This window comes from Pezoporus wallicus, unplaced genomic scaffold (assembly GCF_028554395.1).
Source record: "Pezoporus wallicus isolate ANWC-B61680 ecotype Strahan unplaced genomic scaffold, APGP_CSIRO_Pwel_v1 contig_13850, whole genome shotgun sequence".
Lineage (NCBI taxonomy): Eukaryota > Metazoa > Chordata > Aves > Psittaciformes > Psittacidae > Pezoporus > Pezoporus wallicus.
This window is the reverse complement of record NW_026635243.1, coordinates 865,624-885,890: the sequence shown is the minus strand read 5'-3', so window position 1 is coordinate 885,890 and position 20,267 is coordinate 865,624. Positions and strand designations below refer to the sequence as shown.

Below are 20,267 nucleotides of genomic sequence, written 5' to 3'. Positions count from 1 at the left end.
AGTTAACAAAACCAGCAAGGTTGGTGTGTCTGAAAGTGTCATTTGTGACCTATTAGCTAAGGCCTAGAGTTAAACAACGGAACAAATGCATCTCCAGAAGCTTTGCTGCCACTTACCGTAATCTGCATTTTCTGTTGGAACCAATCCATACAACCGGGTTCACTCCTCATCGTGACAGCAGGGTCCCGGTGCCCAAGATGACATTAAGAGCAGGGGAAGGGATCACTGCAGCAGCACTGCTCAGGCCTCTCCTGCACACAAACAAAGAGCTTCAGACTCCAGGGTGGCACAGACCCAGACGCACACAGGTAACACCACGAGACAAAAACCCTGAGCGTTCGAAGGCAAAAGAGCTGGCTCCCATGCGGGAGCATAAACCCACCTCATTTAACTGCACACAGCAAACAAATTTAACTACATACAGCAAATAATAAATGGGGTTATTAAAGAATCAACAGAAGTTGTCACCTACAGCCTGGAAGGGCAGACTGAAAGGTCTGCCTTGGCTTGCCCAACACAGAGCCAGTCTGAGCACAGGTAAAACTGCACCTCAAGTACTGTCTGCAGGTTCAAGTGCTGCCAGTCACCGGTTAAACACCAGCTCTGCATTGCCATCAGCTCAGTTACTGCCATTCCCTTTCTAGTGGAAATCTGCTTCCCGGGGCAGCAGCAGGGAAGTGCCACCTGAGCGGCTGACCTTCAAGAGCCCGCTTTTCCAGCCAAATACGACTTTTGCCATGACAAAGCAGTTTTTCCAGGCTCTCACCACAAAGGCAGAGCAGCTTTGGCTTTAATTATATCCTCAGTGCAGAGAGGAGGGCAAAGCAGAGTAATTACCATTTCAGCAACAAGAAGTAACCTGAATTTGCCCTAATAAGCAGCATATTTAAGCTCTGTAGCAGATGCTGGTGGCTGTGCGAGGTTCGATGCTTCATGTTTTTCCCCTTTAAAAGCTGCTCTTCTCTCAATTTCGAGGCAGTTCATCCTGTATTTCAGTGTCTTTCACTGAGGGGCTCAGTTTTGTGTTGCCACCCTCTTGCCTACTTTTGGGCAGCCCCTGCACTCCTCTAGCCTCATCTGTGCTGGTGTGTACTTAAACCCCTACCAAAATGCCTCTTTGCAGATTCCATGGAATATGCAGCCCCTTGCATGTGAATATTAACCTAAAAGGTACAAAGCCCACCAGAGCCCATTGCCTTCCTGAGCCTGCCCTCTGGAAAAGGGTTATTTCACCTTCAGCTTCCCTCGAGCAGCCTGACACCACACTGGCACATAGATTGCAGGGATTTATTTTCAGCCCTTGCACTCGTGCCTTCCCCTCTGGGGCAGCCTCTGCACTCACCTTGCCCGGTCCCTTTCATCTCCCAGTCCACTGGAATTGTGTCTCAACCACTGACACGCTGTTCTAGCCCTCGCAGAGCCCATGACCTCTCCTTTCCAAAACAGGCTCTAACCCAATCAGCTTATCAGCATCAAGCTGTCCCTTCCCCAGTCTCACGGATCTGAATGAGGTCTTCCTGCCTCACCCACTCCTTTTTCTGAGAAACACCATTAAAATCTGATTAATACGCCCTCACATTCCAGGGATGCAACGGTTTTATGAGCAGACTCAGGCTCTAAAACAGTGAAACTTACTGCAATGAGGGCAATGCCAACAGGAAATACCACAGGGCAAAAATTAAGCTGCAAACCCAACATCTGCCTTGCAGTACTCGAGAACATGTTTGCTCCTCTCATCCTGGAGCTCTTTTCCTTTGGAAAGGAAGAAGGGGGCACAGAGCTTCTTAAATGGGATAAAACTTGATCCTCAACAGAATGCAAGGCAGCGTTCTGCTGGCAGCGAGGATGCGACGCAGGACATAATCCCTGCTAACAGTGTACAACTGCTGTCTCCAGCCAACATTCCCCAACCACAGCTTACCCGTTCTGATGATATTTGTACCTTGGTTTTACTATACTACAGCTTTCCAGGACCCATGACCTGGCAAAGTCCCGTGCTCATCCTCTACACATCCCAGCTCCATCCAGCCAAAGCCATGATGTCCCCCTTTCCGGGTACTGTTTTCCTTCGTGCTCCCTAAGCTCCGGTCTCACTCCCCTCAGCTGCTCCACGGCACACCCTGGATGTACAAATGAAATTACCAATGGCACCAAAATGACTCCTGAAATTCCTCCTGCTGATAAGGACAAGAACAGCGCGTGCAGGCCTGGCTCTTCCCTCTGCTCCTCCCCACAGCTCCGGCAGCCAGGATTTCCCTGGGCCAAGCTGAACCAGGACAGGGTGTTACAGGGATGCGCGCGCCAACAGCACTCCAAGCTCAAGCAGGCTCTTACAGTAAGAGTTAACGTCGTGAGGTGCTGCCTGGGTTTTAATTAAACAACGATGCACATTCCTCATCAAAACCCAGCATGGATAGCTCCCTTTGCAGTGCTGCTTTCGCTAAAATCCTATGGGAAGCGCTTTACCCCAAACATACCCTTTTGCCTCGCGCACTGCCCTGCCCACCGCCAGCACGGAACTGGTATTTACCCCACTGGTAATTCCTTTAAGCCTATTAGGCCAAGAGGAGCAGCAGCCTGCAGGTCATTTCTGCACCACAAACCACCAACTCCCTTGTCCCAAAATCAGAGTGTTTTAAATAACACAAAGCCAAATAACCCATGAGCTGTCCCTGAACTATCCGTCTGCCTTTCCTAAGGATGGGAAGCATAAAAATTCCACAGAGAAAAACCTCTATAATACCCAAAGCCCCCTAAACAATAAACCTCCCAAATCCAGTAATAAAACTGAAAGCAACCCGAAAGCACGGCTCAAGGGGGACTACCCCTGTTTACACTAAGAACACTCCAGCAGACAACTATCAAACAAAGGATTTTCCTTCTTTGGACACAACTTCCCCAGCAAATCTGCTGCCAGGATGAAAGGAGTCAGAGTGCAAACCCAGGAGGAGCTCCCTGCAACCACATGCACGAGAGCTCCTGAAACCCCAGCTCCGCCAGGGTATGCTCATCTCTCCCGCAGGCTCTCCCTGGGACAGGAGGCCACAGGCACCACTGAGCAGACACACAGCAACCCAGGATTTATGTCCTGCCTTCAACAAAAGGCTCCTCCTGTGTCCGAAATGTTTCAGGCTTCATAAAAGGAATTTTTTCCTTTTCCCATTTTCCCCCTTCCTCTCCTCACTGACCACGTTTTGGCATCAGCGTACAGCAGGTCACATCAGTTCTCCTGAGCAACTGTCCTCCTGCTGCTTCCTCCTGCACTTGGATTGCTGCTGACAGCATCCCTCCGTTAATTCTTGCTTAATCCAATCACTTGCTGGGCACGTAGGAAGAGGGGAGTAACTTCACCATGTGTGTGAATTCTGCCAAGAGCACACAACTTACACAGTGCAACCAACGTGACAGAGAGAAGAAAAATCCCTTTCCTGAAACTTTTCTCACCAAGCAGATAATGCAACTAACTCAGTAAAAAAGGGGTTTTGCTGTTATCGGATGTAAAGCTGATTCCCATGATTAGCACTGTCATTCCCTGACGTGGGATCATCAGTTGTATTGAAGAGGAAAGATTAACAAAGGTACTGTCATTCTGGCTCGAAGTTTTACAACTACCCCTGGACAAACTGGTTCACCAAGGAAGAGCAGGAAACAAAACACATTGCAGTTCCCTTTCCCCAGATTCACAGTGCAGTTCAGGAGAACAAGGTGCTGCTTCTGCTTCTCAATACTCAATAGTAACAGGTTGAGGACTGAGATATCCTATGACCCGCAAAGCCCCATACATCTTTAATGCTAACATTCCAAATATTCCAAGTTACAATCTTCCCCCATTCCCCAGGTACAAGCCTATTTGAAGCCTCCATTTTAGTATTTTAAGGCCAAAGTGCTGTTCCTTTGGACACTGCAGTCCAGTCCCATCTCAAGGATGAACCACTCTGCTCTGACATTTCTCCCTCTGCAGAGGAAGATTACCCTTTGGTTAAACAAAGTGCCCATCCTATAAATAGCAGCATTTACAAGCACTTGTAAAGCTCTAATTGCTATTGCCAGGACAATTGCATAACGAGATCCAGGCATGCACTAAGAACAGGAGTATTTTCTACAGCCCTTTTCATCATGTGCTGCTACCCAAGTGAAAACTTTACACCTTGTATTTCAATACCCATGTTACAAGGGTAAGGCAGTTAAAAGGGTAACAAATTATAAAGCACTATAAGCCAGTAGCTGCAATAATTCAAACTGGCCCCACAGAGGCAGTAACGTTTACAGCAAGGCAAAAATGGGATGTTCAGTAAGCTGGCGTGTCCATGGAATGGACAACATAAATCTGAGACTGCATTCCTGATGTAGCAGGACAACAGAGACATTCATTCAGGAACACACGTTCGTTTATGTTAAAATAGGATTCAACAGCAAAATGCAACTGGCTGTAACCAAGAGGGAACACAGTGTGAGGGCTGGGGAGCACAGGGAATCACCTCATCCTCCAAGCTTCCTGGAGACAAAGATGGGTCTGGAGGGAAGGATTTGTGACAAAATTACAGGTAATGACCCGTTTCCGTAGCTGCCAGCCCTGCAGAGCTGTCAGTGCCCGTGTGTCATGGACAGGAGCAACCAGACAGGATTCATCGACAGGAATCAGTCACTAGGAAGCAGGAGCATCCCTAGGCCTTTGCCCTGCAGTGTGCCCACGCTGTTCAGAAGAGGCAGCACAGGGGAGCAGGCCTGGAACTAGAGGGGTTTGACTCCAGTTGCATTCAGGGAACAGCTTCTGAATGTCAGCCCTTCTGGACTATCAGCCTCTGTTCTGCGCTCCCACTCCTCACCCAGCCCAGCTTCCACCCTCAGCACAGCCGGGCATGGTGCCCACCACCCTTCCCAGCAACAGGAGACTCTTCTCCTCTGCAGTGTCAAATGGTTTTAAAGGAAGAATGTGGGATTCTTCCCAGCAAAAGGAGATCCCTCCAAACACCAGCGGTGACCATACTTCCCCTGCATGGCTATCACATTTACCACCAGTTCTCAGAGTTGAAAAGAGGCAAGACCTCCAAAGCTTTCTGCAGTCTTCTGGGGACAGCTACAACTGTTCTAAGACAACCAAAGGCAAATACTTCTCTGTGAAGATCAGCTCTGTCAAAGCCAGACTGGTTCGGGTGTTTCCTCTTCATACCCCACTGCCAGCGTGTTCTCCTCGGGAGAGAGACCCATCAAGAGCACACGGACCGAAAGAGCGCGCCAGGCATTTCCTGGGCTGCACAACTACCTCATTACACCTCATTCTGCCGTAACTCCATTCTCCACAACCCTCTCATTGACAGTTTCAGAGTAAACTCTTCTCCCTTCCAAGTTTCACAGAGGGTCTAATTTGTTTTGAAAGTCTCATGAGAGCGAGCTAGAACAAACCCTACCCAAAGGAGAAATGCTTTCAGGTGCTGGTGAATCATCACTTTTTGGTACCAGCCGCTGTGCATCCTCACCCTCCTGAGTCACCCTTCCTTGCCAGCCCGCCCTCTGCACGAGGGATCCCATGGGCTCACCAGTGGGGGGCTATCTTCAGGAAGTCCAATTCTTTTGGCACTTGGAGCTAGGGAACAAAAGCAAAACCTTGATTTATGCCAGCGGAGGAGGACACCCGGCAGGAACAACGCGGATCACCAGGCAAGGCTGAGGAGTGGCTGTGCAGGAGGTCGGTATTGCCAGGAGGCCTCAGAAAGCCCTGGTTTGTTTGCTTGTGTCACCCAACCTTTGCTTTGTGGTCAGCTGGAGCTCCTGGTAAGATTCATTCGGGTTTCACCCTTGTAAATGTGTTGCGCCCACAAACAAGACCTTGCAAATAACTTCCCCCCATTATATGCAGTTGAGCATGAAAAGAAGACATTCCCGGGCCAGCTCCAGCACTTGCCAGGTGAAGTATTAATGACTGGGCTTGGATACAAGCAAGGAGAACTGGCTATGGAACTGAAAACATAAAGAGGTCAAGCCAAGGCCCTTGGAGGCCGATGTTCAGTTGTTTCAGAGAACCCTGCCCTATCTGCAGCTCCCAAAGGTCACCAGGGCTGTGCCCCTGGCACAGCACAGGGTGGATTCCTTCATCTGCAAGCTGGCAAATCTTCCCTCAGCCCTTTTCAGAGCCATTATGAAGCTTCCTCCTGGTTAATGTGCAGGAACAACGCTGTCCTCTTGCTGCAGGGAGCTCTTAACTGCATTTAAAATACAGCTTCATAGAATCCCAGCCTGGTTTGGGTTGGGAGGGACCTTAAAGCTCTCCAGCTCCAACCCCTGCCACGGGCAGGGACACCTTCCACTAGAGCAGCTTGCTCCAAGCCCCTGTGTCCAACCTCGCCTTGAGCACTGCCAGGGATGGGGCAGCCACAGCTTCACATTTTGATTAGAATTCAGTTTTCCTGCACATAAGATCCTAAAGGAAAGGGGTTAAATCCCAGGCTGTGTCCTCTTCATTCTCCTCTGCTGTACATCCCAAATACAATTAAATTAATCACGTGCTGATTAATTTATACCTCCTTTGAGCGTGTGGTCTCCACAGCCTTGCTTCAGAAGAGGTGAATTTGGTTCACTGTTGTTTCAGAAAGCCATGGAGCAGCCACCAACCCCTCTGCCCTCGAGCAGGCAGCACTTCTGAGCATCCCTGTCTAGGGATGAAGCCCTGAGGCGAGGCAGGGCTGTGTTTTCCCTACAGGCTCCTGCTCTGGGTGGGAACGCTCCCATTTGGCAGGCACTCCATGGACACGGCTCAAGGAGAGCAAGTGATGGAGAAGCCAGCTGCCTGCAGCACAGGCAGAAATACAGGATGGAAAACAACCTTTGGCATCCCTCCACTCGATACCCCCCTCCAGAATGCCATGTTCAGTACCAGGTTTCAACAGTCAATGGAGCTCAGAGACCACCCACACCAGGCAGTATTTACTGCAAGTGCCTGTACTTCTTGTCCTCTTGGCAGTAAGGGAAGCACAGGACACTGTCCCCAGTCTCAGAGCTGACAGGACACAGGTATCATCACTGCTGGAGTCTCTGGTTTGCCACTGTGCTCGCTGCCATCAGAGCTACCAGCTGCTGCAAATGCTTTATAGGCAGCAGTGATATCACTGGGCCAGTTTCCTCCCAAGACACTGGTGAGAATTCCAGGGTCATTGACACTATTTATTGCATAGGGCAAACGTCGGGTTAAAATCCTCCTCAGAAAACCCTTGTTAAGCTTGCCAGCAGGATGGAAACAAAGCTAAGGAGAGCTACAAGGAGAGCTGCTCCTGGGAGGTGGGTCTGCGCCTGACCCGGTGACACCGGAGGCAAAGAACAGAGCGAAACCATCTGTGGGCTTGGGGCTATTAAAAAATCCACCTACTTGTTACAGAAATAGCCAGGGCTCTGCAGCCCTCCCAAATAAACCTGACACATCACCCCTGCCCGCAGGATGGAAGCGGGGGCACGGATCGTTTCATACAAGCTTGCAGTGATGTGAGCAGACGTTTCCTGCTTGCCTTTGAGCACGGCAGGTGCTTCTGTGGCTGAAGGGCCCATAAGAAAGGACAAATCCAATAACCCCTCATAGTCCTCTTCGAATTCTAACAGGATTTCCAGTGCTGGAAGACGCGGCGGTGGCCTGCGTGGTGAAGCTCCTTCAGCGCATACACCCAGCTCACACTGTGCAGGGAGTGACTCAAATACCACTGGTACCAATACATAGATGCTACAGCTCTTGCACGTTCATCTGACTGCCAGAAAAGCGATCAGGGTGTTGCCATGTGCAGAAGAGAACAAGTGGTTTCATCAAGCCTTTAGGAAAACCTGAGGCTGCTGAAGGAGCAGCACCTTCAACAGGTCACTTCAACAGCCTGATCACCCAGAGAACACCTGGACCAATAAAACAGGATACAGGAAACACAGTGATGGGATAGAAGACCATAAAGAAACATGACAGGTTAAAAACTGTATGTGTGTATATGCATGTGCATCTTCTCCATGACAGAACACCCGGGCAAAGCCAAACTGCACGGTTTCCACAAGGAAGTCAGCTTTCCTCCTGTTTTAATCCTCAGGATTTGCTCTCACCACAAAGCCAACTGTGTCAGGGCTCCAAGAGCCACTGACAACAACTAAAGAGTGACTGAGCATGGGGACAAGCCTTTGGGGGTAACATTGCTTGCTCCCAAGGCAGAGCAGAGCCAGAGCTGCCGGGCAGGGGGAGAACATTAGGGTTAGGTGCAGAGACCCACAGGAAGAGCTGTGGAACCCCCACAGCCTGGTCCTGCACAAGGGCAGGGGGTGACCGACATCTGTATTTGAGGTCTAAGCATTAAGATTCCTCTGCTTCTGCAAGAAGAAAGAGTTCCCACTGCATTAGTTTTTCCTGTTCATGTGCTAGGACAGCCTCTGAAGCTGTACAGTCACCACTCATAGACTCATTCACAAAAAGCACGTGCCACATACAGGCAAAGCACTGAGCAAAGATGTTGTAACAGGTAATGCTGCTTCTAAGCTTTCACCCAGCTGAAAAGAAACTTGTCATTGCATAGCCTTGTTACAGATGTTCATGCTCTGCTTTGGCTCTCACAGCTCTGCCATTTGATGTCTTCACCGCCCGATGTTCTACTTGCTTTCTTAAGAAGACTCATATGCTATAAAGCTGTGTTCAACAGCTTTGGTTTTACTGCTAACACCACATTTTCTTTCAGTACAAACAGCCAATATTGTCCAGCAGCAGTCTTCCCCACTCAATCCACTATTCTACCTCCCAAATGTCTGTGTTAGTCATAACAGAAGCACGTAGTCAGGCTTAGTCAACAAGCAACTACACTTAAGCCCAAAACACTTGTCCCAAGCACTACCTTAGAAATGAACTGCAGCATAAAGGGAGAAAAACACTGAAGTGGCCCTGCTCTGCACAGGGGTTGGACCGGATGATTCCCAGAAGGGATATTCCATTCCATGAACAATAAACAACTTCTAAGCTACTCCTTTAAGCTGTAGCAACCTTTGTCTGGAAGGTGTCCCACGGGCAGGGACCCCTTCCACTGGAGCAGCTTGCTCCAAGCCCCTGTGTCCAACCTGGCCTTGAGCACTGCCAGGGATGGGGCAGCCACAGCTTCTCTGGGCACCCTGTGCCAGCGCCTCAGCACCCTCACAGGGAAGAGCTTCTGCCTCAGAGCTCATCTCAGTCTCCCCTCTGGCAGGTTAAAGCCATTCCCCTTGTCCAAAGCCCTTCTCCAGGTTTCTTGTGGCCCCTTTAGTCACTGGAGCTGCTCTAAGGTCTCTCTGGAGCCCTCTCTTCTCCAGGCTGAACAAACACGAAATATGAACATGAGGAACCAAAGCAGTGTTACATTTCCTCCCATTTCTGAAGTATGTTTAAGCCAAGCCCCTGCCAGCACAAAGCCTGCACACACACAAGCCATCGTCTGCTACCTTGCTCTTGATGTTATACAGCACAACCAAGGCCCGGAATGAGTTACTGATCAACACACAGTCTAGAAGATACTGACTACAACACAGTCCCCTCCATCTCCCTGGATGCTTCAGAAAGCACAAAAGAGGGGAAAATGCCCATTAATTGAAAGGCAACAGCTCAGACACTTTAAATGTTCATGTCCCTATTGAGGGGGGTGGGAGAAACAAGGGAAATAGCAGAAGTGGGAGAAAGCAGCACTGAGAAAGCATGGAGGGATGGAGAGCCAGCCGAGCCTGGCTGCGAGCACACCCCTGTGCTAGCAGGGGCATGGAGCAAGGCAAGGGCAGGCGATGGCGGCTGCTCGCTCCATGCTCACACCCTGAGCACAGAAGTGCACTTTAACCACAAGTCAACATTTTCTGGTAAGCTTTAAGCACAGAAGCCACAGAACCACTCAACACATGGAAATGAAGCTCAGAGTAACACAGAAACACTTTACACGGCGCAGACCTGCCAAAGAACCCATGGTGCGCTGTGGAGATCATCTCCATTTTAAGGCTTCTTTTGGAGGTCACAAAGATCAGCAGGAAGGAAGGGTCACCAGTGGGCTCTCAGCAGTTCACCCAGACCCTGGGCATCAGCACTCGCCTGCCTGGGAGCATCCAGGCCCAGATGCTTCCCTTGGATCACAGCCACACCACTATTACAGCAGCCCCAGAGCCTGACCCACATTTCTCAGGGCATATCCAAAGGGAGGGATTTTAACAGCATTTTAGTAATCTGAGAATGATCTCACACTGAACTTAGAAACATCACCTTCCCAAGCTCACTGCAAAGAGGGTTCCTTTGAAATCTGACCCAAAGCAAAACCGGAGTTCCCCCAGCTCCCCACCTCCCTCCTTGTCCATTCCTGCCCCCAGAAAGCCACATGGCAAAGTGTCACTGACCGATCCTGGGTTTAGCTTCACTGGTAACAGCACTGGATGCCTCTGGAAGGCACAAGACGCATTCACCAACTTCAAGAGGCACGGTTAAGTCCTGCAGCTCCTGGGCAACCTGTGGAGCCAGCTCTCTCACTGACCTTCCTGCTGCAGATCTGCATGTTCAGGCAGTGGCACAATGCTCTCCTAAGGACAAGTAACTGACTCTGGATCCACAATTCCTGCGGGAGGAATCCCATCTGAATCAAATCCTTCTCAGACCAGCTTTGCCAATCCAGGGAGCTGGATGTGAGGTCAAATGTGTCTTCAGCTTCCTCAAGCCTGTGGCAAGCTTGGCCACTGCAATCAACGATTCACACACCCCAGCACCCTTCATGAGACAGCAGCCGGTGGAGGATGCTTCAGAAGTGACAAAGGCACAACATACCTTTGCTTTTCAGTTTCCTGTAGTCTGTAGATTAGAGACTTGATGAGCCAAGAGAAGAGCAGTGAATGCAAGACGGATATGCAGGATGAGGAGATCTACCTGACCCAAACTGCCCAACGTCCAGGCAGCACACAGCCTGTTTGTTTTGCAGCAAAACGATAAACTCTCCAGACGGTGATGCTTAATAAAAGCCAGTCCAACTTCTTCTAAACACTGCTTTGCACATTGGTTTAAAGCCAATATTGGCTAAACAGTTATAAACAACCTCTGTTAATGATACAGTTTAAAATATACACTCATGTCTCAACAAGCTTTTCACTCCAGGCCCCTCTCTAGATGTAATCGAGGGCAGAGCCCTTGAATCCGGCCAACACCATGCTCTGTAGTCGCTCTTTGAAGACAGGTTCTGGTGCTGTCTGTCTCTGATCATTAGCAGTTACTACCCCTGGTCTCAAACTAGTCAGACAGCTCCCCAGCCAGAGCCCATCAAGCACTGGCAGTGGCCTCCACTCAAAGCAATGCCAGGGACTCGGCAGGAGCAGGAAGCTCCAGGGCAGCCAAGCACCCAAACAGCATCCACTGCCTTCCAACATGGGCCATCACCATTTCTAAAGCTCTCCAGACACTAACCTGCCTCCTGCTTCATGGCTCCCTTCTCACACTGATGAAGATGTTCTCAAACTCTGGGTTCAGGTGCTGCTCCCACATTCACGGCCTTTTCCACACTCCCATCAGCAAGTGAGTCCTGGCAGAACCAGTGTCATTAGCAGGATGCTGAGATGTAGATCTCCAGAGCAGAGCTCCTTCACAGTGTGGAAGGAGCCAACATAAGCAGAAAATGGAGCAGGTCCCCATCTATAAAGGCTTGAAAGCAGTAAGAAAAACCCAGGCTACAGCAGCCCTGAGCAGGAGCAGGATGGGAAGCAGACATCACCCTGCCCTGAGAACCTGTGGGATGGCTCCAACTGTCCCAAGGTACAATGATGCTTCTAACTCACCAGGAGGAACATCACCGAGCTCAGCTTCCCAGGGTGATTAGGAAGGATGTAGCACACATACAAGCACAATCACTGAAAACTACACTAACCTGCTCCTTACGGAGCCAGGCTTGTGCAAAACCTATCTCAGTCAACCATACATCTGCAGTACAGAAAACCTGGATTCAAAACTGACTCCTTTCAACACTGTGTACAACTGATACCAAACAAACAGGTCGCTGTGTGATCATTACAAGTATCACAAACACTTTAACTATCACAAAATCTCTAAAGATACTACACATGCTGGTTAGGAATCAATACCAGTACAAGTTCATAGTATTCTAGACCAAATATGAGACAAAAGGCTTCATGTTGTTTGTGAAGGGTGTCAGCACCAGGACTTAAGTTCCACCCCTGCTTCAATACACTCTCATTTCATTCCTGCATGCACATAAACAATGAATTCCACCATTACAGCTGCTAGTCTCCCCCAGCCTTCAAGGCTTCACCCTCGCCATCATGGCATCACCTCCTTAGGGTTCATCTTCAGGCATAAGCATCAACACGACAGTGGCACTGCTTAAGCAAGTATTCCATGTAAAGAACCCCAATCAAACCACGATCCGCAGACACGCTTCTTGCACGTGGTGACAACCCAGCACACAAGAAAGCTGCTCCCTGCTCTAACCCAAGCCTCCGTACTCCAAGCGCAGCGCAAAGGCTCTGATGGAATCTGCAAGCACTGCAGAAGCAAAAGGAAGCACAATTCCAATATGTTTAACAACTGAATTAGCATAATGCTCACCACGCAGAAAGCCGCTTCCCTGACCTTGAAACGCTGCTCTATAGCCATCGATGAGCCCTTCCTATGAATGCTGTGATCCAACTACTTCCTATGAGTGCTGTGATCCAACTACTTCCTATGAGTGCTGTGATCCAACTACGGCAAGGAAGCAGTGAGAAAACACCCGCTGCTCTGTCAAGTTGAGCAAGAATGGCTCAGACATGTGGAACCCTCTCCTGCAGCCTTACACCACCACGCAGCGACAGTGAGCATCTCTGTCCTAAGTAGGACTGAATTTAGGAGAGTAAGGAAAGCTGGGAAGTTGTACTGGAACTCTGCATAACCAAATCAGTTCATTCAATCTCTCATTCACACGCAGTAACCACAGAGAGCTGCAGTGATTTTTTTAACATTCAGATTGTGAAGAACAAACTGAACATTATGATGAGCAGTGAGGATTTCAATACATTAATTTAAACATGTTTTAGAAATGGTTAATGTCACTTGCATAAATCAAGACATCTGTTTCCTTGGACATAACTTACCGTAGGCTCAAACATGCCCTGCATCATTTGTACGTGTGGACTACAGCAACAGGATGATATTTAGGCGAGTCTGCAACCATCATGTTGCTTAAAATATTCTAAGGGCAGATTACACCAATATCTGACATTTAATAATGCCAAAAGAGTGAGAGCACTGTTTGACCACAAATAACAGAAATGGCTTTTCTTGTGAAGGCCTCTAATGCAGCAGCTGAGCTGCGCAACCCCAGCCCGAACACTCCTTTTAGAAAGGCATCTGTGCCCGTTTTGTTCAATGGAGGATTCTGAGTGTTCTCACGAAATATCAAGCACAATTCTGGTGGCCAAAAATTCCAGCCCTGTTTAAAACACATCACGGCTTTGCTGGGCAGAATGCCTTCGTTACGGATGAGACAGCTTTGTCCATCCAAAGCCTTGTATGGTTGAACATGCTTGCAGCAGATAAACATCCCTCTTCAAGTCTGGCACAACTCGCTCCCTACCAGGAGTTCCTGATACTATGGCTGAGCTGAAAAAGCAGCCAGACTTATTGCAGGCTGCAGTCTGACCTCATTAAAACACAGAACAAAGACAAACTTACATCCCATTCCTTTTTATGTTTCAAATTCTTATCAACACTGTGAAATAAAGATCACCCTGGTTTTACAACAGGAGAAATAACAAGTCTCAGAACTTCACATCTATTGATATGAGTTGTTGAAAGGCATGGGAAGCGTGTTTACCAATACCAGAAAAAACAGTCATTATGAAAACAAACAGAAGGGACTGATGCGTGTGGCAACAACATTATCTGCATCAGCAAAAGCACACACAAATAGTCATATTTGCATGCACTGCACTAAAATACTGGCAGCTTTTTACCCTTAGGAACTGTGAGGGGTAAAACGGTTTTTAATGACTAGATTTAAGGACAAACTAACAAAATAAAGCATCAGCATCTCCTCTTCGCCACCTCTTCTCCATCGTATCATGCTTAGCTATTTTCAAAAACTAAAGGCAGCTTATTTTCTGTTTCTTCTATTTTTGCCACCATCTCCTTTGCACCCAAGTGCTGCTTGTGCAGCAAAGCCAAAGCTGTGGATGGCTCCCTGGGCTGGCCCAGCTCGAGGAGCTCCCACGCTTCCCAGAGAGGCCAGAGCTCGGCAGCCTCCGCTGCTGCACGGGAACTGGGTCAGGCCTGCGCTGCAGCTCACAGCTCCCTCCCCAGCCCCCAGCCAAACCAAAGGGGTATTCTGAGCTGGGAAAGAGCCCGAGATCAACTGCCACCCCCCCGAAAGCTTACACTAAATCTGTAAAATCAGACACATCAAAATCACACCAAAGCTGGGGCCGTTCGCATGCCGTACTTACACTCTTGGAAGCGCTGGAACGCACATGCCCCCTTTTTCCTTCAAGTGAAAACGGTGCAGATAACCAAACCTTCAGCAATTGAATCGTTATCTTTTCGTACTTGTTACAGCAGGCTAATGACCATCCTGACTCATAATCACTGCAACAGTACAAAGCTTTCAGCTCTCACACTGCTGCAAGACCAACGCTTATCTTCTTTCAGGCACGCAGCAGCTTTATTACTGCCCAAAACTCAAAGTTTGGGCACTTAATACTGATAAGAACTTTTAATGAACAGCTCTGTAAGTGGCTTTAAAGCAGCTCAGATTCCCTTCCTCTCCCCCCCACCATTTCCAACATTTAAGTGCATGCTCATAGGACATGACTCAAAACAAAACCAAGCAATGTTTTGGATAATAATCCTCTCTAGTCCCAGATTGCTCACGTTGCATCACCGCAATCACACAGCCGAAGAACAAATTCATTTCCTCTCCAAGCATGTTTCATAGTGATGAGTATTAAAAAAAACTCAGCACCCATTGTTTCAATGTAATTTTAAGGTATTCAGGAACTGAGAGAATATGTATTAACAGTCTCCTAATTATACAGATGCACTGAAAAATAACCCCGACCAGCTTGGGAAGCTGTTTGAAGGCTTTCTTGTCTGCAGAAGTTCCAGCATTAGGTATTTCCAGAACAAACCAAAGACAGCGGGAGGCAGGAAAATAAGCCACCTTGATTTGAGAAAAGAATCTGAAGATTAGGCTGTTTCCAGAAGTATAATCTAGGCTCTTAAAAGAGGTATTGAAGCCTAGGCCTGAGGAAAATCGCCATCCAGCAGATCTACGTATCCTTTTCCCATCAGACATTCAGGTCATACCAACATGAGCTGATATCCAGTCATGAGAAAAAGAGGGAGACGTTACCCATGTTTTTAAACCAGTAGCTGCAAAAGGATAGGAAAGACTTACTGTGTTTCGCCAAAACTCAAAATCCAGGTTTTCTTAGTCCCTGTACTGGGAAAGCCTGCATGTTCAACTGCACAGGGCAGGTGCACCTAGAGCTTGCCAAGCATGAGGTCTTCCAGTTACACTGGTAAATCTACCAGGTCTGTGGCTGTCCAGAAGGCTGTTACGAGGATTCAGGACTAGTTTGCTGTGGAGGTAATTCCACAGCTCTCCTGTCGCTATTACTCCGGTCTCTCTGGCTGCACACTCAAGACAACCCCACAGTGGCTTACACTGCAGAGGCTACTACTGCAATCAGTGTAGGAGCAGTCAAATAGACTTCTGAGGCAAAAGCAAAAGGTTTGTGGCGTTTTCCATAGGATGTCTTTGGGCAATTCCTACATACACAACAAAAAACACACCGAAACCATTGCAACATTCTCAGGTTCTACTCACCCTCATGCATCAAACACAAACAAGTGATACAGATTGTGCTCACAGCATCACTGTGAGCTTCATGCCCGGGCTTGCAGGATTAAGTAGTTTACTTCAGTCTGGCTTTTACAAACAGCCCACTGAATGCAGAACAATCTCCTATTCTATGAACGTCTCTTTGATGTATCCAATAGACATCATACTTTCCTCCCAAAGGCTGCCTACTACTTCACAATTGAATAAGGAGCCCCAAAAGGCTGCACCTGCATTATGAAATAAATTAACACATAAATCAGCAGAAAAACCAAGGCACTGAATACCTCCAATGGTATCATGCAAATCCATCAAGTCATGGAAGTGAAAGACAGCCTTCCAACCAGCATCATTCACATCCTTGTACAGGAAAACATCCTGTAGGTACAAACAGCTTGCAAAGAAGAACAGTGACATTACACTTCACTGGCTGCAGAACATCCAGAACTCGCACTTAGGAATGCACACACACACCCCTTTACTAGTCAAATTTGTAAGTGACTCCGCAGCTCACAACTCAGCATGACAACCTCATCTGCCAAGGGAAACTTCCCCAGCCAGTGAGCTGAGCCAAGTTACCAGCTCCGGTGGAATATCAATGCAGGAAAACATACCAAGGCCTAGAGAAAAACCTTGATACATGTGACTGCTCAGTGAGAAACTGGTACAACGTTTAAACACACGAGCAGCCTGAGGTATCAGAGAGGCAGACTGCTGCTGCCACCATCCCCCATGTCCCTACCTGACCTGCCCAGAGTAATCCTCTCAAATTATCAGACTGGTTTGGGTTGGAAGGGACCTTACAGATCATCAAGTTCCAACCCCCAACTGCTTCCCAATCAAACACGATCCCAAACCCCGTGTCCCTGGTCTGCAGAGCATTCCCACAAGCACTGCTCCATTGACATTTTCAGGACTGTGGGAAGTTTTCTTACCACTAATTAAAAACCCAAGGACAGGACAGGACAAAAATCACAAGGAGCTCTAACAACCTGGCTCTGGTGGGACTTGGAAAACCCACCACAAGAGAGAAAGCTCCATGACCTGAGATCAAACAAAGGCGAATCCCAAGGAAGGGACTAGGCAGCCAAGGCAGCAACACATTCCTCACCAGGGCAAGAGCGCTCGCTTTTCACTTGACAGTAACCAAGCACGTGTGAAAGAAGGGAGTGACAGGACTGGCTTCAAAATTATCTAGTAGTCAGAGAAACACAAGTGCTGAATGGAGCAGAGTCCAGGACAACACCCAGGCAAAACCACAGAGCAAGCAAAGAATCCCAGGCAGGACTACCTGAGCTCCCACTGACCTTCCACCAGGAGCTGCTGGTCAGGACTCAAATCCTTCACACAGGGTCTAAATTGTACCTTCAGTCCAGGAGCAGGAGGGGCTGCCACACTTGTCATAGACCTTGGAGCCTGAAGCTCTTCCTTTCAGTAAAATCTGTTTTATTTCATTTTCCTTTGGGAGAAATGAGGCACACAGTAAGCGTATTATTACTGTCAGAGGAGTCTGCAAACACACGAGGGACCCAATTAGCATCCAGGATGACAGTGCTACACATGGCTGGAAACAGTACTTAAAAATCAACCAACCAAGCACCACACACAGCCATCAGGATGGCAGTGATCAGAGGTGATAAACTGCTTCATCATCAGACATCAAGATTCTCCTACTCTATTGGCATGGTGTCAGTCAAGAGCCCAGGGCATGGGGAACATACCTGGGTACTCTGCCCTTTCTCCTCCAGGCTCCAGAACTGCAGCATGAGCATAAACCTGGGATTGTGACACGTCGTTACCACCACATATAAAATGAGACAGCAAAAACCCAACAAACTCAGGAATCTGAGTTAGGAAAGAGTCCTAGCTTTGACTTCTTTTAGGGACTGGACTTCCCATACTATGACATTCTGGAGTCACTTTGTTCTATGTCTTCTCTGTACTAGAAAAGAAACACTGAGCTGAGGATTAGTTGAGCATCGTCTGAGAGAAGAGACTCCAGTTTATGAGTGTATTTTCAACAAACCATACGCCTATCAAAAGTGAATTACAGGCTGCATCTACTTAAATGGGATTCCTACCTCTTTAATTATACTCAAGTAGAAAGGCTTTATAGGTTTACTCGCTAATAAATGTCCTTGACAACTTGTACAAGAAGAGGCTGAGCAGTGATGAAAATCCTACCAAATAAAAAAGTGAAAAGAAGTTTATAAAGTCTGGGGTTTTTTTTCTTAAATAAAGTCTTTACCTGGGTCAAGCTGCCAGGCAGCTTTACTGGAATTCCTGCCCCACATTGTCTGTTTCCCTACTGCACCCTGAAAACATCATGGGAAAACAAAGAAAAATGGTATTTTCATGTGGTCATTAAAAAGATGCAAACCCTTCAGATTTCTGGAAGGGAGACAAGGCAAGGAAACACCAACAACCTTCAGTTCTGGCAAAAAAAGTACCTCTGAAGCAGCTGAACAACTTCCCAGTTACCCTGGAAACATAGTTCACCTCTTCAGCCTACCATGAAAACTGCCTGCAGTTACCAGGGTGGCAGGAAGCATCAGCTTGACAAAATGTCCCTTGCTGCGTGCTGCCGTTCCTGCAAGGCAGTACCCCTGTTCTACCATCAGCAACACTTCATCTCCAGCACAACTGTGCTGCTAAACTCCAGGGAATCAAATCCATAGGTATTATAAGAGGTTACGATCTCTCGTCATGGTACAGAAGAGCTCTGCCATCTGCCAAGTGTGATTCCCCTTAATCCCATTCCTCACACACAAATCAAAAACACAGGGATTACGCCACAGAAATAGAAGTCAAGTCAATACCTGAACCCACAGGATTAATCTCCTACGCTCAGACAGGAGAAATGCCACAACGGTAACGATGCTGCAAACACACTGGGGAAGGAAGGCAAAGCTCTTTACAGGACTCAACACCACGCAGGAAACAGCGATTTCCCAGATCGGTTTCACCCTTCCAGAATCCCAGCTCTGCTCCCTCCCAAATCCAGGCGCAGAACTCCACATTAACCCAGGGAACTGACCTCCTTCGGAGCAGCCTTCTCCACCCACAAACAGAACTCCACAGCCCCCATTCACACACAAACCATTTACATTTGGAATTTAGGAAGGAAAACGAAACAACTAAATTGCATAACACAACACAAATCTGCCCTCCCGAAGGCCAGACGGGCTTGTAAAACAAAGGGCACACACGTGGGCTGATGTGCCAACAAGCCAAGGTATGTGCATCTGCAACTGAAAAGAACCGGCGCAATGACCTTAAACGGCGCTTAAAACTGTTTCAGGTGTGTTTCCCGAAGTCCAAGGCAAAAGGGAGTCACATACCGCGCTTGGGATGCTAAACCTCTCCCGCAGACAGCTCCTCACCCGAGCAGAAGTCGGCTCTGCCGTGAACTCTTCGGGGGCAGAGGGAGGGGGGGGGCATCTTTATTTGTCCATTTAAGAACGCCAAGCACATTACCGTCACTAATCCAGAGGGGAACAGATAATTGCAGCGCTTACAAAAGTCATCTTGGATTACAGAAATAAGGCTCTAATCTGCCGCGCTGGCCAGCAGAACATTACACCCATGAGCCATCAAAATCACCCCCGGAGCACCCGCACCGGCGTGGGGCAGGGGCACGGGGGGATCTCCGTGTTCCGAACACAAACACGCACCCGCGGAGCCAACTTCTCCCCTCGCCCTTGGTTCTGACGCAGTGAAAAAGCAGCAGCGAAGCGACCCCACCACCACCATGGGGACGGACCCACGCGGACCCCACACACCCAGCCCCGGTTTGCCCGCAGGACCCCGTGTGCGGCCATTAACCACCACACCCCCCCCAGCCGCCGCTACGGGGGAACGCGGAGCCGCGGGAGCAGCAAGGGAGCCCCCCCCCAGCCCTTCCCATGGGGTTGGGGCTCGGGGCGCTCCCTTCACGGTGAGCGAACCGGACACTCCCCGCCCCGGGCCGCCTTTGTCCCGCCGCCAGCCGCGCCGCGCCGCGCTCCCGCCGCCCTGCACTTACCCTGCGGGGCACCGGCTCGGTCCCGCGGGGCAGGCGGCCCCGGACGGCGCTGCCCCCGCCGCAGCGCGGAACTTCCCAAGTAACTTTGAGCGCGGCGGAGCCCAGCGGCCTGCCCGGCTGAGGGCGAGCGGCGGCCGGGCACGGCCGGACACCCCCACCCGGGGGCGGGGCGGGGCGGAGCGGGGGCCGCCCCTCCGCGTTCCCCGGGGCGAGGGGCTGCCGGAGGGCGGCGGAGGGGAGCGGCGCGGCCGGGCAGGGCCTGGCGCGGTCGGGGTCCGGGTCCGTGTCCGGGTCCCGCCGCTCCCCAGACCGAGCCGCGGGGCCGCGCCCGGTCCCGGTCCCTTCGCCCCACAGCGCCAGGAGCGGCGGCGCGCGCGCAGCCCGGCCCGGCCCGGCGGGAAGCGCCTCTGTTGCCATGG

The 20,267-nt window shown here is 49.4% G+C and overlaps 1 protein-coding gene across 1 annotated transcript in view; it reads right to left on the bottom strand.

Annotated features, from left to right (window-relative positions):
• The window catches only part of KIAA1671 (KIAA1671 ortholog), a 64,904-nt gene extending 44,874 nt beyond the window's left edge, over positions 1–20,030 (bottom strand). Inside the window, exons 1-2 of the mRNA XM_057413186.1 lie at positions 19,849–20,030; positions 117–251 (exon numbers count right to left, since the gene is read on the bottom strand). The gene's annotated coding sequence lies outside the window, so the exon portion shown is untranslated. The remainder of the gene's footprint in view (positions 1–116; positions 252–19,848) is intronic.
• Between the last annotated feature and the right edge of the window lie 237 nt (positions 20,031–20,267).